This window comes from Siphateles boraxobius, unplaced genomic scaffold (assembly GCF_051911475.1).
Source record: "Siphateles boraxobius isolate OS27281-9 unplaced genomic scaffold, OSU_SipBor_1 37, whole genome shotgun sequence".
Lineage (NCBI taxonomy): Eukaryota > Metazoa > Chordata > Actinopteri > Cypriniformes > Leuciscidae > Siphateles > Siphateles boraxobius.
Window position 1 is genome coordinate 1694863 of NW_027508997.1, and position 19458 is coordinate 1714320.

Below are 19458 nucleotides of genomic sequence, written 5' to 3' on the forward strand. Positions count from 1 at the left end.
GTTTTAATAATTATTAAGGAAGAACTGAATATGTAACCACCACTATTTGCTGATCAAATAAAAAAATATTACACTCATCATTTTAAACGGTGAAAATCATATTAGTTTACTTTCATCATAAAATCACAATAAATTGAGTGAATTTTTAAATAATTTTGGATGACGTGATGTGATATAATAGCCTACAATTAACCAGGTTTTTCCTGTGTCCTTAATATCACTTTCCATCCTCTTAAGTCTTTTGTAATATAATATTTAAAAGGCTAGATATTTGATGGCATCATCCATAAGGAAGTGACATAATTTTGGAGGGAATTTCACAGCACAAACCTCAGTAAGTATTTTTTTTTTTTTCTCAGTAAGTATTAGTGATGGATTTGATTAGCTCGGTGACGTTTTGCAGTATTACGCTGATTTGTCTGATTCTAAAACATTCCATCCGGTCTGATAAAATGACAGATGGTAAAAAATCTCAAAATGAACCCCCAGTTTCATGAACAAACATTCACCCCCTCATGGAGCAGTGGCTGACTGTTGTTTATTCCCATTCTGTTAGGCATGATGCAAATATTTTTACAACGTTAGTTCTGAATAACTTTAACGAAACGATTCCTAAAATTACAACATAAGCATGTAGATTTATTTTTCAAAACTTCAAAATGTAGATTTATTTTTCAAAACTTCAAAAGGTAGTGCATACTGTTTAGGATTGGTTTTGATACTGTATTTCTCCGCTAGAGGGCCACAGTGTCGCATTGTGTGTATTTGCTGGTGTCACTACACATATCAAGCTCTGTCTGTCTTATAGTTTGTGCAAATAAGAATCCACTACAATGATTGTACCTCTCTGTAATAAATCAATGGATCTGCCTATGACCATAATTTGACCTTGATATAAAATTAAAAATCAATAATGCATGAATGGGGATGGTAAATCACAACTCATAAAACTGCCATAAAGGGCAGCAGAGACACTGAAGTAGTAACTATCTGTAGAAGTATAAATCACCATTAGCTAAATTGTGATATAAAATAGAATTGTGTGTTTAAAAACAGATGGATTTTACTTTCAAAAACCCCATCACAATGGAATCTTGTGATGATGTTTCAGCAAACAGTCCGACCCATTACATATATTTATCTTGGATTATATTTTGCAATATTACAAGCGAATGACGGCTCGTGCTAATAGATGTTTAGCAAGCTAAGCATTGTGATGGGAGAAACTTGGCAGCAGCTTCACAGCTTTCCAGACCATAAACACATGAGTTTTTCTGTCATGGTGGGGAATTTCCATCGACTTCAGTTGTTTCAACAATGAGCTAGGGATTAAACCCTCACAGAAATCGCAAAAATTTGCATGTATTTTAAGCAATTTTCAGGTTACTATTAGGCCTACTTTTTAGGCAAAACCTGACGCAGAGACGCTCTCTCCTGTCGATGCTGTGTATTGATGACATAAGAGTGTGTGTGTGTGGGTGTGTGGTGCCAGACAGCGATCAATTCTGTGCCTCCTGTGTGACTTTGTAGGTTGGGCTATAAACAGTCCTGTCTTTAATTAAACTCATGCTGACCAGCAGGGAATGTAATAACCCTTAGCAAATATAGCCTTTTGTTCTCTCTCTCTCTCTCTCTCTCTCTCTCTCTCTCTCTCTCTCTCTCTCTCTCTCTCTCTCTCTCTCTCTCTCTCTCTTACCTAAAGTGAACACACTTCATCCACGATGACAGATAAAATGGTAAAATGTTGATTATAAATCAAATTCATTTAATACATTTTTTTTGTTCTCTGTAAATGTTAGATAAATAGCGTAGCAACCCTTGTAAACAACTGTGATTTGTGATGAGTCTCAAGCACTATTTTGCTGCCAATGTAGAGTATTCCAAATTGATCACTTATAAGTGTGTGTGTGTGTGTGTGTGTGTGTGTGTGTGTGTGTGTGTGTGTGTGTGTGTGTGTGTGTGTGTGTCCAGGTAAACTCTACATTATGAGGATGTGAGGATGAGAAACTGAGGATGAGATTTATACAAAATGTCCCCACAAAGATGGCAATATCCAAAACCGATACTCGGTTACTAAACGTAACCTCTACGAGGGAACGAGTATTGCGTAAGTTTAGCTTACGCTACGGGAAAGATTAATCTTCTCGAGATATTGAAGCCAAAAAATTATCCTTAATTTTGTATTCATTGTCAACGCAGTGCAGCAGCTAGCAGACCTAGAGCAGGCCATCTCGCGTGCTCATTGACTGCCCTGCGGGCAACTGCTGCAGCCTACCAGTGAGCCCGGCGTGACGTCACACCCAATGAAGGGCGCCCGCGCCTTCATAGCGTCACAGCCCGCCGGAATGGGCATGGCTTAGCGTATCTAAGTAGGGGCTGTAGGCTGACTTCCCTGGTTTTTCACCGACTGAAGCGAAGCCGCTCGTGGCGCGAGCACGGCCGGTTACACAATACTCGTTCCCTCTCTAGAGAGAACCGAGGTTACGTTTAGTAACCGAGTATCGTTCTCTTACGAGAGGTTCTCTCATATTGCGTAAGTTTAGCTTACGCTACGGGAACACTTTGTCAACGCCGTGCGCGCCAAGCATCCACCATGAGAACCCGAATTTTCAGGTGAACCCCATAAGTGGAAAAAATAAGGTGGCCAGCCACGCGGGCCATCACTTGTACATAAGCACACATAGGGAATACAGAGCAGCGCGCCGGTCTGTATAGGCACATGGCACATACCCTACTAGTGCAGCTTAACCAGGAGCGCTGAGTCACGTGAGAGCTATCTGAGCAGGAAGATCTGGGCAGAATACACCTCTCCTTCAAACTGACAAAAGTTTAGCCTGCAAGGCAGGAACTTCTAGGTTATAAAACCTGACAAAGGTAGACGGAGAGCTCCAGCCCGCCGCTACACATATGTCATGGATAGAAATCCCACTGGACCACGCCCACGACGAGGCCACGCCTCTCGTGGAATGAGCCCTGATGCCCAGAGGGCATTGCAGACCTCTTGACGCGTCAGCAGATGCTATAGCGTCCACTATCCATCTGGACAGGCTCTGTTTCGAGGAGGCGAGACCCTTGGTGCGCCCACCAAACGAAACAAAAAGCTGTTCTGAACGCCTGAAGGAGGCGGAGCGCGTATTGTAAAATCTCAGCGCCCTGACAGGGCAGAGGAGATTCACCTCACTTTCGCTGTCAGATGTTGGCAGAGCTGACAGCGAAATAACTTGCGCTCTGAATGGAGTACCCATCACTTTAGGAACATAGCCATGCCTAGGTCTGTGGATGACTTTAGAGTAATTCGGCCCAAACTCAAGACACGACGCGCTGACAGACAGCGCATGCAGGTCCCCCGCACGTTTTACTGGCGACAGTGCAGTCAGAAAGACGGTTTTCAGTGATAGATATTTCAACCCCACGGAGTCTAGTGGTTCAAATGGAAAGGCTTTCAGGGCCTCGAGGACCAATGAAAGATCCCACATAGGAACCGATGGGGGGCGCGGCGGGTTCATCCTTCTAGCTCCTCTAAGGAAGCGGATGACCAACTCATGTCTTCCCAGTGACTGGCCGTGCGTCGATTCTGCGAACGCTGCCACGTATACTTTGAGTGTGGATGGGTAACTCCCCTTATCAAACAGCTCTTGTAGGAAGGTGAGCAGATGCGCCAACCCGCATGTCCGTGGGTCCAGACCTCTGTCGGTGCACCATCCGGAGAACACCGACCATTTAGACGCGTAGAGCCTTCTCTTGGAAGGAGCTATAGACTGCGTGATCGTGTTCATCAATCCTTCTGACAGGGCAACGAGTACCCGTTGATCAACCATGCGTGCAGAGACCAGCGCTCTGGATGGGGATGCCAGATCGCGCCGTGAGCCTGAGAGAGGAGATCTGCCCTCACCGGAATCGGCCACGCAGCTGTAAGTGACAACCGTGCTAGTTCCGGGAACCAAATCTGATTCTCCCAACGCGGGGCTATGAGGAGCACCGAATGGCGCGTTTCCCTGATTCTCTTGATCACCTGTGGTAACAGAGAGACCGGAGGGAAAGCATATAGCGAGAGGCTGGGCCAACCTGGGCCAGCGCGTCCTCATCCTTCGAGAAGAACGTCGGGCATTGAGCATTGTCTTTTGACGCAAATAGGTCGACTTCCACTCTGCCGAATAGGCACCACAGCTTCTGGACTGTTTGGGGGTGCAGGGACCATTCCCCTGGGGGAACATTGTCCCTGGACAGTTTGTCTGGGCCGTCGTTCAAATGGCCAGGCACATGCGCTGCTCTCAGCGAACGCAGGTGCATCTGAGACCAAATAAGGAGGCGTTACGTCAGATTGCAGAGATTTCTGGATCTGACACCGCCCTGATGGTTTAAATAGGATACCACAGACATGTTGTCCGAGCGAACAAGAACATGTTGGTCCTGTATGAACGGGAGGAAGCCCTTCAGCACGTTCTCGACCGCTATCATTTCCAGACAGTTTATGTGAAAATACTTCTCTTGGTCTGACCACTGGCCGAAGACCGGTCTGCCCTCGAACAGCGCGCCCCAACCCGAGTTGGACGCGTCTGTCGAAATTACTTTCCGATAAGAGATGGTTCCCATCATCACTCCCTGCTGGTACCAGTCGGCTGCTAACCAGGGCTGCAGAGCCGCTATGCAGGTCTGAGTCACTCTGATTTTCTGGCCGCCTGAAACCCAGGCTCGGCGGGACGCGCGAGCATTCAACCAGCGTTGGAGCGGGCGCATGCGCAGTAGGGCCAGCTGAAGCACCGCTGCAGCTGATGCCATACAGCCCAACATCCTTTGAAATGTTTTCAAAGGGAGAAAGCTGCCTATCTGGAAAGATGCGGCTAGGTGGCGAACACGGCGCGTGCGCTGTTTCGATAAACGAGCCGTCATGGTCACCGAGTCCAGTTCTATTCCTAAAAAGGAAATTGACTGGCTGGGCAGTAATGAGCTCTTGGTCCAGTTGACCCTGAGACCAAAGCTTTCCAGGTGACTGAGAAGCACTGTTCTGTGAGATAGCAGTTTTGTCTCTGACTGTGCCAATATCAGCCAATCGTCCAGATAGTTCATTATTCGCAGCCCCTGACTTCTCAGGGGGGCGAGCGCCGCGTCCATGCACTTCGTAAATGTACAGGGTGCTAGGGACAGGCCGAACGGCAGGACGGTGTATTGATATACCTGACCGTCGAAGGCGAATCTCAAAAATTGCCTTTGACGGGGTATTATCTGAATCTGAAAATTGGCATCCTTCAGATCTAGAGAAATAAACCAGTCCCTCGGACGAGCGTGCGCGAGGATTTTCCTGGTTGTAAGCATTTTGAACGGTCTTTTCGCAAGCACTTTGTTCAAATGTCTCAGATCTAGGATAGGTCTGAAGGCTCCGTCCTTCTTTGGTACGAGAAAATATCGGCTGTAAAAACCTGACTTGCTCAAAGAAGGCGGTACCTTTTCTATAGCCCCTTTGCACAGCAGCTTTGCTATTTCTGCGTGAAGTAGGTGTGCTACTTCCGCATTCACTATCGTCGCGGTCCGGGCTTGAAAGCGCGGGGGACGGCGAATGAATTGAAGTGTATAGCCCTCCTTTATTGTGCTCAGCACCCATTCTGAAATCCCTGGGATAGTTTCCCCCGCAGCTATGTGAGCCGCTATGGGGCGAATGGCCTCCGGGTTCAGATCGGCGCCATTTGCGGGCTTGTGAACTGAACCGGAGCCGAAAGCGCGGCGCACGCGCTCTCGGTTCTGGGCAATGGCTGCTCGCTGAAAGCCGAAACCGGTTGATTTATGTGAGATGTCCCAATCATAAGGGATGGGGAACATTCTTTTTTCGACGTGCGAGCAGCGCTCCGGGCGGAAAAGCTTGCTGTAAGCGTGAGCGCGGGCACGAGACTTACAAGTGTATTTGACGCACCGATCATAATGGATGGGGAGCGTCTTATTAATGCCCTGCGTTTTGTGATAACACTTAAACGCGCGGGCGGAGCCCAGGGGGAGGTTTGTGTTAGCAAGCGTGAACGCTCTCTGGCGGGCACGAGACTTACATTCATAACCTGCTTTTTTGATTGTGTAACAGAGCGGGCAGATAGTGGGCACAGACCTGTGGACAAATTTCTTACATTTAACACTCGAGCGGCTTTCCTGCGCTTTATGAGAGTGTGCTCTGTGAGTGACACGAGATTCAAAGTGCTTGTGTGTAGGGGTGAACACTGGGGTGTGGGCACTTTCACTACACTTAAAACACCGACGGCGTGAGCCGGACCAGACATTATACTCTTTTTGAGATTTCTCTGGGTCGCCGTGAAAACGGCGTTTGTGTGCAGGCGAGAGGGTGAACAAACCGGCTCGTTGGCTGCTAAATGAACCACTGCAGTAGCCTGTTTGAAGGGGACTGACAGGGAAATAAACTTTGACGGCGGTCCGGCCGCAGCGGGACACGCGCGTCTTTTCTCTCTCTTTGTTAGGAGGGCTTCGCGTGCTCAGACTTCAGCGTGATCTTCTGCCGAGGCCCTCTGGGGGGCGGCGGTCTGTGACGGCTGTCTGAGCGCGACCTAGGGCGGCCGCCCTGACGTCGCTGCGAAGGCTGAGGCTGTGCTGGACGCTGGGCACTTGCTCGCACAGGAGGCTGGCTTTGTCTCTCGCGAGAGCGGCCTGTAGCGGAGCTCGAGCGTCGCGGCAGGAAGAGGTTCATGGCCTGCGTGGTCTTCTGTACCTCAGAAAAACGCTCAACGATCCCGTTCACCGCTGGGCCGAAGAGACCAGTGGGGGAGAGCGGCGCGTTCAGGAAGGTGGCTCGCTCAGTTCCCCTCAAATCCGCGAGCGTCAACCAGAAGTGCCTCTCTGTTACAGTCAACGCGGCCATGGCTCGTCCAATGGCTTGAGCTGCGGTTTTAGTGGCGCGGAGAGTGAGATCCGTCGCACTTCTCACTTCTCGGTCTGTAACCACAGCTGGATCCCGGCCCTTCTCATCCCATTCACGGAGGAGGTCGGCTTGCAGGATCTGTAGCACAGCAGACGCGGCCTGGCCGGAGGGGGCATATGCGCGGCCGACCAAGGCGGAAGTGGCTCTGCAGAATTTTGACGGGAGGGCTGACCGTGACCGCCATCTCGCGGAGGGCGGGCAAAGGTGCGCTGCGACCACCTCTTCCACAGGGGGAATAGCCGTGTACCCTTTCTCGGCGGCGCCGTCCACTTGGGAGAGCGACGCGGAGGCCTGGGACTGAAGTCTCGAGGAGAATGGTGCATTCCATGATTTCGTCAGTTCCGAGTGAAGTTCCGGCAGGAATGGAGCGGGCCTGCTTGCTGAAGCTGCACGGCGGCAACATTGAAGGAAACAGTCGGTGAGAATAGGTTAGCAAGGTAAAGGATACGTCGCCGGATAGTGTAGCTCGCACGGATGGCTGAAGGTGGCGAAGACGGCCGGCTTCCTCAGCGCTGTCCTAAGCTGGCTGTTCGCTGTTCGACGGCGGCGGTGGCTTCTCTCAGATCCAGCGATGCGAAGAGCTCGCTGAAGAGACGAAAAATCAGGGAAGTCAGCCTACAGCCCCTACTTTTATACGCTAAGCCACGCCCATTCCGGCGGGCTGTGACGCTATGAAGGCGCAGGCGTCCTACATTGGGCGTGACGTCACGCCGGGCTCACTGGTAGGCTGCAGCAGTTGCCCGCAGGGCAGCCAATGAGCACGCGAGATGGCCTGCTCTAGGTCTGCTAGCTGCTGCACTGCGTTGACAATGAATACAAAATTAAGGATAATTATTTGGCTTCAATATCTCGAGAAGATAAATCTTTCCCGTAGCGTAAGCTAAACTTACGCAATACGAGAGAACCTCTCGTAAGAGAACCTTGTCCTTGTGGGGACATTTTTTTGGTCCTAATGAGGAAAACAGCTTACATTTTGAAAATGTAAAATTGCAGACAGTTTTCTGTGATGGGTAGGGCTAGTTTAAGGGGAAAGAATATAGAGTTTGTACAATATAAAAAACATTTTCTATGGAAACATGAAAACACACTGTGTGCGTGTGTGTGTGCGCATATGTGTGTGCGCGTGTGTGTGTGCGTTTGTCTGTCTGTCTTTCTTGATAGCTGGAAGGTATGTATGTGTTGTGTGTTATCTGTCAAATGTTGACCTGGATTAGCAGGACAGAGCAAACAGATCATAAAAAGTCATAAAGATGGTGTTTATTTTCCAAAGCAAACCAGCTCAACAGACACCGCTCTCTCATGTGCACTCATTCTGTTGTGTTTCTGTCTGTATCCATCTTAATATCTGCATGTGTTGCTGCTTATTTATATATATGGATATGCAGATGCCATACTGTAGAATTCCTCTATATTTATTAATACACATCTCTCTCTAAGTCTCTTTCCAACTCTTTCATATGCGGTGAATTGTGAACCTACATTGACCTTACAGTTCAGGTGTGATCTGGAGCTGTTGACAGAGGTTCAATAAACATGAGGTTCAATCAGACATTGGCTATGCTCAGAATACTATTTCTGCAGTATATAGTACGATATAAAGTAGCCTACGACAGAGCACACTGTATCCCACAATGCAATGTGCTTGAAATCTCCAGTGAGAACAGATGTAATGAGTTTTTTAAGTTCCTCATTATTTGATCAGACTGACTGACTGGTGTTAAAATATTATGCAAAATTGGATTAAATGCAAAATAACATCATAGCATATATGTTTAAAATGTTTAGATTTAGTTTAGACATCAGAGATATTTTTTTAACTGGTTTTGTGTCATATACCACAAAATCATTAGACTTTCATCACTGCATTGTTAGTTTCGGAAGAACAGACTGAGAAATCAACAACAGGTTTGCGTAACATCACAAATCCACACGATTCATAAGAGACAAATAGGGCCATGCCAATGAAATGTCACTGCGTCATGTGAACTTTTCACAGTCAGCGATGCAGAAAGAGTTTCATCCCGTTCGAGTCAGAACTCATGGAGCATAACCCACATTCCCGAACTCCAGTGTTCTCTATAATATTCATAACTCAAGTCTGTGAATGCTGACTGTATGACCGGATGAGAATCTTATCGTCTCACTGAATGGGTCTTAACCTCAACACAGATGATCTGTTATGTGTTTTTAACATATTCTTCTTTGACTGATGACTTTATGTCCTGTTTCTACTTGTTGACTTGTTTCCAGTACTGAGATAAGAGTCCAGAAATTATTTCTGCCTGAAACCCATAGTAGAAGTGATACAGTGTCACGCACAGGCCTGCGGTTAAAGGTAAAGTGTGCAATATATCTGTCATCTTGTTTTTGTACAGATTGTTTTAAAGCAGCTTCACAGTAATAAACAGGAACAAATGATTAATGATACAAGCAGAATTCAATTCTTCAGCTCTAAAATGTTGATTCAGTTCAGTTCAATAACTGTGAAGCTCATCAATTATGAAATTAGTTCAGTTCATATAAGCAGCTATACAGAAGACAACAGGGTCTTCTGTGTTCACTTTGAGTCAGTTAAATGTTGATTCAGTTCAGTTCAATAACAGTGTCAATGTTGCTAAATTAAATTTAGAATATAATAAACCTATAGCCTGAATTTGGAGTAGAACTACGTGTTGGGTTTATTGTTTTTTATTCTGTTTGGTACCACTAGTGGTGCAGAAATGTCCCACTTTACTGTACTTTTAAGTACGTGTGTAAACAGGGTCCAAAACGTTTTGTGACTCACTCAAACCGCTTGCTGAGCTGATTATCTCCAGATTCCCTAACGCAGGTTTCTGGTTTGTCAGTTGGCTTGTTTTCTCTCTGAGGGGGTGAAGAGCTGTCATGTTTGTCCTTTGCACCTCAGTGTGGGGTCATCTGATAACACTGCTTTGGTATGTGGCTGTGTGTTTAAGGAGCAGATGATGATAATGTGGCACTGCAGGAGAGATCCTTCTGACTGTGATCTAAAAGTCTAGTTATTTCTGTGAGTTGTAATTCGATGAGAAGATTGCAGATTTGCACTTGAAAACAGGAACAAAAAAACTTGATTTAAATCAGTAAAAAGTTATTTATTTTCCAGTCTTGTCCAGTTTCAGTTTCCAATCCTGTTTCCACTCAACAATAAATAAATAAATAAATAAATAAATAAATAAAGTCCCATCATTTTTTTGGAATCAGCAAGGACACCCTATATAGATCAAAAGTGCCAGTAAAGACATTTATACTGTTACAAAAGAATTATATTCTAAATAAATGGGTTTGAACTTTCTTTTCATCAAAGAACTCTGTGGGGGGTGGGGGGGCATTGTATCACAGTTGCCACAAAAATTAAGCAGCACAACTGTTTCAGCATTGATAATAATGATAAATGTTTTTTTGATCAGCAAATCAGCATGAATAATTTCTGAAGGATCATGTGACACTGATGACTGGACTAATGATGCTGAAAATTCAGCTTTGCATCACAGGAATAACAGATATATATTTAAATATATATATTAAATATATTTTAATAGGTTTTTTTTTATAATCAAATATGCAATCTTGGAGAGCATGACAGACGTCTTTCACGTTTTGAAAAATCTTACCGACCCCTTTTGAATGGTACTCTGTATATATAACTATTTTGTTAGTACTTCATATAACTTTCTGCTTTACATTTTCTTTCCCATAATGTGGTTTTGAAATAGGCTTTCATACTAATAAATGTTTTACAATCCACACTGGCAATAACATTTAACAATTACTGTGAATAAGGCAATAAATTGTTTAATATTTTAAAAAAAAATACAGTATATAGTTGTACAACTAACGAAGAGAGTTATGTGTGTTTACTGGATGATTGCAGGTTTTGCTATGCAGCATATAGAAAGATGGAAACAACACTTAAATATATAGTTGCTGAACACATAATAAATTATTAGACTGCACTTTTCAATGAAGTACTCAGGAAATATTTTGAGTGCTATTGATTATTCTGAATGTGGAAGATGCAAACAGCTACTAACACAAATTAAACTCAAACCAAATCACTTTGTCACTTCCATAAAGCAGAACTGACTGTGCAGCTCATCTTGTAACAGAAAAGCTTGTAGAATCACAAAAGAATAAGAAACGGATATAGCTGAGACGCAATTGGTTCTTGTTTTGATTTTATCTGATGTCCATGATTAGACTTTTATTGCTGTTTTAAATTACGGCATGCATCTTTAATTAGTGAGACTGGACCAAGGGTGACCTGTAAAACAAGAGGCTTATACGTTATGACACGAGAGATCATTTCCCTAGTAACCCAAACATGGTTAAGCCTCTATACATGACTAAAACAGTTGACAATAATATATCCTTCAGCCAGATGGGGTCACTTCTCTGGGTCCATATCTCAAGCCTACTTGAACTCAACAATCCTTGCCCCTTAGCATTTTTAGATTGATATTTCCCTGCTAAAAAGGCCAGCATATATAGCCAGCACTAATACAAATAGTCACACAAATAATCTGAGTTCACTTTATTTGAGTTTTGCTTTTTAACACACTCACAGGCCACTTTATATTAGGTACACCTTGCTAGTACTGGGTTGGACCTATTTTTGCTTTCGGAACTTTCTTAATTTTTCATGACATAGATTCAACAAGGTGCTGGAAACATTCCTCAGAGATTTTGGTACCTATTGACATGATACCATCACACAGTTGCTGCAGATTTGACGGCTGCAAAATGGTGCCCTATTGGATTGAGATCTGGTGACTGTGGAGGCCATTTGAGAATAGTGAACTCATTGTCATGTTCAAGAAACTAGTTTGAGATGATTTGAGCTTTGTGACATTGTGTGTTATCCTGCTGGAAGTAGCCATCAGAAGATGGGTACACTGTGGTCATAAAGAGATGGACATGTTCAGCAACACTACTCAGGCTGTGGTGTTGAAATGGTCCTCAACTGGTTCTAAGGGGCCAAAAGTGTGCCAAGAAAAATCCCTCGGACCATTACACCAGCAGCAGCCTGAAGCATTGATACAAGGCAGGATGGGTCAATGCTTTCATTCTGACCCTAGCATATGAATGTTGCAGCAGAAATCGAGACTCATCAGACCAAGCAACGTTTTTATAATTTTCTATTGTCCAATTTTGGTGAGCGTGTGTGAACTGTGGATTCAGTTTCCTGTTCTTATCTGACAGGAGTGGCGCCGGTGTGTTTTCTGCTTCTGTATCAAGGTTTGATGTGTTGAGAGTTCAGAGATGCTCTTCTGCAGACCTCGGTTGAAACGAGTGCATATTTGGGTTACTGTTGCCTTTCTATCAGCGGAACCAGTATGGTTTTTCTTCTCTGATACCAGAGAAGAAAAGCAGACCAAATATATCTGCTATATTCTCTGATATAGTTCTCTGAACTATAAGAAAAACAAGGAAATTCCGTACACTATCAATACTTGCAAACGAGTATCAAAATTATATTACCAATGTTTCGGTCTAATGACCTTCATCAGGCATATAGCTTCTCTGAACTCTGGCATCAACAAGGCATGTTCCTCAATCTGATGCTCAGTTTGAACTTCAGCAGATCGTCTTGACCATGGCTACATGTCTAAATGTATTGAGTTGCTGCCCTGTGATTGGTAGGTTAGATATTTGCATTACCGAGCAGTTGAACAGGTGTAGCAAGTAAAGTGGCCGATGGTATAAGCCACAGGGGCTCAAAGGGCACAGTTTACCATCTTTTGGTATTTAGCAGGACAACTATTGCAGATTATTTATGGCAGCTGTACACAAACTCAGCTGTGCATGAAGACAGATAGATATCACATAATCAGAGTGAAGAGGTCACTTAAAAACTCTGAAGAATCAATCAACTGAGGAATATAAAAAAAAAACATTCGACATGTCCACCAGTGACTGAACCCTTGCTGTTTCCACTTAAAAGGGTATTCACCTCTGCAATCACCTCGGTTTATCTTTCCTGGAAGAAAACGTTAGCAGCCAGTTAGCGCCCAGTTTATAGCCAGGTGAGAGATGTATGCTGTAAAGAGCTGTGGATGATTTAATGAGTGTTTTTGCTTGTGTCTACAAAACTGACCTCATGTTGCCATTTAAAAATGATCTCATTAACGGTTTGTTACCTGTGTATGGTAGCTAATGCTCCTGACACGTTGGGCTACAGGATATCTCACCTTAAGCTGAGCATTTATTCTAAATCAGGCCAGATTAAAGCAAGCATGTACAGGATTTTGCATCGTCGGATATAAATAAACTGTACTAAAGTGACCAAATCCACTAAAACTATTAGGCTACAGTTGAGCTAGGCTAATGAGAGCTTGGTGCACTGATTACTATGCAAACCTTTTCATTGTAGAAAAAGTAAAATCAAACCTTAAAATACTAAACATTTTAGATTTTTTTTAACTTGTTTTTTAGTTAAAACAAGATAAATATACTTTAGATACATAGTTTTCCAATTGTATGGTGTATTTTGTCTTACTGCACTGTTAGGCAATGTTTACTCATTTATAACTTAACTCGTTTTTTAAATGCTATTTTTTTAAACTAAATTTATGCTATTGCAGTAAGACAAAATACACTAAAAAATTCAAAGTTGGAAAGGGTTATAGGGTCAGGGAGTGCATTTTACAAGGAAGTACTTTCAGTCTTTCTAAAATGACACATTTAATTCCATGTTAAATGCTGTTTCTTCATGCAGTTTCTGAGTGTAAATTGTTTCAAAGTAAATCTTTCCATGTACACTCATATTTAAATAAATGAAAATTAATTCAATAAAGTTAAATTTGAATTAACTAAAATCAATTTATTTTAAAGTCCTTATCTTATGCAATGTTTCTTTTCAAGTAAATGTATTTTGTTTCAAGGATTTTTTTAATAATGATTTTAAAAAGTAGGTAAAAACTGGTAGACATTGTGCTTTATCGATTGCTTTACGTGACAGTGAAGATATACAGTAATGAGAAAATATAGAGCAAAATGTGTCCTAAATGTTAACATGTCATATAATTGCTTCCTTGATCTAGATTTTGGTCTGCTCACACCTAATTCTCAGCATTCTTTATCCTTTTAGGCTAGACTGTATTAGCCTTTAGCACTCTGTAAATGTGCTCCTCTAAAGCCTCCATTGTGGGTTACCGTGGAGAATGTGCCTTATGGTGCAGGAAGTGAGGGGATTTGTCCTCTGACTGTTTGGACAGGGGTTCCCACTGAGGGGACAAGCTGTGATTCCAAACACCTTTTGAATAAAAGCTTCAGTGCACTTACAAAGGCAAGAGTTGAAGCGTAGTGCCATGCTTAGATTCACTGTAACATGTAAATGCAGTGCCTACAATTTGTGGAAAACTAAGTTCTTTGTTCAGTAGAAATTTATGAATGCCAATGTCTCTGTAAACGATTTTGTAACCTAATGTGAACTACTGCGCTTCATATGCATGCGAGAACAAAGCTGTTCATGAATATGGATGTCTACACAAACCTGGATGAACAAAATACTGTATTGGTTTGTTTATGTCTCCTTTCTTAAGGTCTCTGGCTTGTTTAAATCTCCTTTGAATATTACATGAAGAAATAGTGAGATTTTAGCATCACGGTTTCCCTAATACACCAACATCCAGCAGATGGAATTGCAATAACAGCGGGTGAGTCGAGGTTAATCAGCTGTCAGTCTCTTTCTGGCCTGTTTTTACTCTAGCTCTAATGACTGTCACAGTAAGAACGGTGTTCTCCAAAATCCAATTGCATGCAATGCTGTCAAAATTTTGACTGTACCTGCTTATATTTGTGATGTAAGAATATGCCAGATGTATGAAAAGTGAATGAGACATTAATGCACAGACTTGAGAGTTTGGGGAAATATTATATAATAATAATTATTATTATTATAATTATTAAGCACTTTTATGTCACAGTGGTTGATTTTTATTTGAACAAAAATATAACAAAAAATTAAATCATGACTTTTTTGCTGTTTTTTCAAGCCTTTTATGTGTAGATATGAAAATCCCTTATAATAATATGGATGTTGATGATCTATTATTATATAGATTATAATGTTGATTACCGATTATTCTACCCTTGACACAGACCTTTTTGTAGCTTAAAATATGAAAATCATCATCTGTCATCTAAAAAAAAAACCATCAATATGTTTAAAAATGTGGTGATCTCAAGTGTAAAAGTCATTTATTCAAATGATTTAAAATATGCAAAATTATGCAAAAAAGAGGGAAAAGAATATTTGTTTAATTGAATTTATAGTGTAAATAAAAAATACTAGCTTTGAAATTAGCCATAGCAAGACAAGAAGTTGACCTTTTTCATTTAATGTTTAAAATGTGGTCATTTCCATCACAAAATAAAAGTTGATTTGAGATGTGGCTGCACATTTGTTTATTATGGTTTAGGGGAAAACACAGCAAAAATGTGTTCGACAAAAATTAAACAAATTAGACGCTTGGACACACACACACAAAAAAAACCTAGTTAGAGTGTGAAAAGTGTTGGGAGCAGAGTTTAAGTCCACGTGGCCAAAAGTAAAGTAACTATTGTTGCAAGTAATAGAATAAAATGCACAATGCTAAAGATTAAAATGTCTGATTACCCTCATAAAACATTGAATTTCTGCATTATATATTTGCTTCTACTCTAGCACAGTTGTCACACACCTGTCTGCTCATTCTGTGTCTTTACACTCCCCCTCAGTCAAGTAAGACTTTTTCTGTCGGCTACACACAACTTCCATCTCACAGATGAAACGGCACTGTCTACAAGTATAGAGGGGTGTTATGTTGTACATAATTAGCCATTAATTTTCATTGACTGATACATTAAACATCAAACGTTTGCCTTATCAATCACATCATTTTTGTTATCCATCCATCAGTGCTTGAGTGCTTGTATCCACGTGTGTGTGTGATAGGCTGTGACCCTACAATGGAAACCCATGTTGAGAAAGACTGCAGGAAGTTGATGAATGAGAGCTCTTCCCTCGTGACCCTGTGACCTGAACTCCCACTACACCCTGCAGGTACTCGTCTGAGGTCATCACAGGATTTTACAGCCAAACCCCACCCTGTGAGGTCAGTGCTCTTTACCCTCGACAAAGTTCCCTCCCGCAGGGCAGGTGTAAGGTAGAACAAGTCTGAAATGCACTTGATGTGGAACTTCACATGCTGACGGATGAAATCTGCTCAAACCTGCGCGCACCTCTATAGACTTCAGTCAGGGTAGATACCATGTTTCATTTCAAGCACATGAGGCTGTGAGTCTGTTCATTGAGTACTGATGAAGTTTATAACAAACTTTTCAACCAGTTTTAAGAATATTGAATATTCAGAAGGTATGCATTTCTTAAAATTAAGTTGTAGGCCAATATTATTTTTCATACCCAATTCACAATTTAGTTTTTTCTCTTTTTGTAAGAAGATAAAAACAAAAAAAATGCCTTTTTCATGCTTAGGACAAGAAAAACTGCCAGTGTAGTAAGAGAAATAAAACTTACACTTATAAACATACACCATGAATTTTTTTTTAAATTGATCTTGTTTTAAGGATATTTCTCATGGTAAACAAACAAAAAAACACTTACAGAAATAAAGTAAATTTGACCTAGAAGCTTAATTTATATCACTCAAATTAAATATGCATTAAATAGGCGTGTGCGTGTGCGTGTGCGTGTGCTGTGTTGTGTTGTGTTGTAAGTAAGGATGACCATCAGCCAGACTGACATGATTCTGAAACACTGAAGTATAACTGACCTGATGTGCCCTTCGCCCTCAGGATGTGACACAGTTTTGACCTCTGTCTGGTTTTTATTACTGTGAGGTATAGTTTCCTCAGATGAGTCACCTGCTGTCTGGACCGTCGTCTGACTGACCACTGAAGACTAATGGAGGGTGAGTACAGGTGAGAACAGGATGTGCAGTAATGCTGTGGAGGAAATTACTACTCTTACCAGCATTTTACATGATAACGCTAGTGTTCAGAAAAATACCTGGGGTGCCTTTCATTTTCCATATGCAAGTGAAATATAATTATTTTATATACAAATACCATACATGCAATTATTTTTGTTTTGACTACGAACTTTATTTTGGATGTGTTGTTTCTCTCGTTTGATTAATTTAATTCGTTTTCTTTTTTTTTCTTTTTTTTCTTTTTTCTTGTTTTACAAATTATGTTAACATATTTAGTTTTTCTGAAATAACCTGCAAAGTCCATTTATATACCAATTAGGGATGGGTCATGGTCGACTAATATGTTATAGTTGTTCAACAACTGAATAGTCAATTAGTAAGGTAACTGGTTGTTTAAATAAATCTATTTGTATTTTACTTTCCTTCTCTGAAAACCTCCATGTTAAGAAACATCCCTTAAAAACCTTTGGCCTTTGTGTCTAGCACCATCAGAAGCGTTGTGTTAAGATGGCTTTAAAAAGTCAAGTTGAAAACTCTCTAACGTTTAAAGTCCTCCTGTAGTCAAATGTATCCCTTAAAACTCATCTTTTATCACCAAAATTACATATTTAAAACTTTTTCCTTGAAAAAAAAATGTCTTCACTCTTCACCCTTGCCCGCATTAGTATTCACGATTTTATGAATATGCAAATTAGCCCTGCCTCCACTCACTCACACCAGCTCAGAGATCCACTCGTTGACGATCACACGTTATCCTGATTGGTTACAAGGTAGTTTGTGACGTCAGAAACACCAGCGATTTCAAACCGCGTTCACTGCAGTTTTATGGAGAAAATACTAGAAGTATGGAGAAAAAACAGAAAATAGCAATGGTGTTGACATGAATTTGCACATGGTTTGTCTTAAAGCATATTAAAAACACCACATAGACGTATAAACAACATTAAAAGATTGATTTTCACCACAGGGGTACTTTAACAATCCCTTGCATTCTGATCCATTCCTTTGTGCTTCAGTAAGCTACTTTTGAAACATAATTACATGGGGCTTCCTTAAGATGATTAGTTGACTAGTTTTCAAATGTAGTTGACATCTACTTAAACTAACAGTTTGGTTGGTGAAATTCGTTTTTCAATGTCAAACATAACTGTAGTAACACTGTTACTTTTGCTGAAATTATTTAATGTTGTGATGTTATTGCCATCAAGAGGTGCATCAATTTTTGGTCAAGATCTTGTATTGACAATGCAAGAGTCCATCACTCTGTAAAGTCTCCTCCAGCACATCCCAAAGCTGTGGACTCAGAGGAGCATCAGTTCATGTGTGAAAATGATTCTTCATGCTCCTTCACAACCATTCTTTCACAATTTAAGCCTGATGAATCTTGACATCGTCATCCTGGAATATGACCATCATGTGTCACATGGTTGTTTAAGAAATGAAAAGCTACACACTCCATCAATTAGGGTAAGAAGAACTGTTGCCAAACATATAACATGCTAGAAACATAATAATCACTGCAATAAAGATCCAGTCATAGATTAAGCATTTGCCTATTTAAATCCAAGCAGTGTAAATCCAAACAATGTATAACAACTGAACATGTCAATAATTTGCTATTCTGCCCATTAAAGACCACATGATAAGAGTAATAATACATTTTTGCAATATGTTCAATGTTGAATCTTAATGATTAAGTGCCTGTAAGCAGACGTGGTTCATATGAATCGGTATCCCCACATGGAGATGAGATCAATGTTGGGTGAATTTCCATTTGCTGGATGATAAGCTCATATAGAGCTCATGTTGGTTTGTAGATGAACAGCAACATATATTTTAAATGCCTGATTTATTGTCCATTCTATTGATCATGCCCATTGATATTTATTTTCCGATGACTCTAGCAGACTGGTAGAGTTTAGATGGGCTGATGCCAGGTCATGCTGGGGAGACGCTTTGACGCCATCCTGCTGAGATCCGGTAGGATTACTGTTTACATTGAGTTCCATGGGAAATGACTTTCATTGAGGGTGTGTGTGCTACAGTGCTAAGTCATACACACACACTGTAATCCAAGAGCCATTAACCGCTGCATGTGATGATGGATAGACTCTGTCTAATGAAGCATAATTGAGTCCAGATGTGTGGCTTAACCGGTGTGTTAACTAACTGCTCACTCACACAAACAGCAATACACAAAGAACAATGGCAATAAAGCTTTGGATGCATTCTTGGTAGATTGAGGACATTGTTGCATAATCATTTTGTTAACACCTAAGTTTAACATTAATCAAGTGCAGGATATTCAAATCAACCTTTTTATGCAGAATGTAAATATTAGTTAGAATACAGTGGCCACAAAAAGCTCTTGTACGAGATGTTCTTAATTAAAAGTTTTTGAATGTCATTGCATTACATAACAAAATATCAAAATAAGTTAAATTTTAGAATGAAATATAACACGATTAGACTTTTCTAGTAAAACATTTAATATTAAAATATTAGTTTTAAAATTATATAAAGAAAATATTCAAAATATTTAAATACTTTGAATCAATTATTTGCAGATGCCACTTGGTTTGATATTTTTTGATC

At 41.4% G+C, this 19458-nt stretch overlaps 1 long non-coding RNA gene across 2 annotated transcripts; it reads left to right on the forward strand.

Annotated features, from left to right (window-relative positions):
• Positions 1-303: 303 nt before the first annotated feature.
• LOC143703087 (uncharacterized) lies at positions 304-19291 on the forward strand. 2 transcript variants are annotated; one of them, XR_013190720.1, is made up of 5 exons: positions 304-334; positions 14473-14586; positions 15867-15974; positions 16727-16852; positions 18768-19291. It is a non-coding gene; the product is annotated as an uncharacterized LOC143703087 (long non-coding RNA). The 2 variants fall into 2 exon arrangements; XR_013190721.1 differs by having other exon boundaries at positions 16727-16842.
• Positions 19292-19458: the final 167 nt, after the last annotated feature.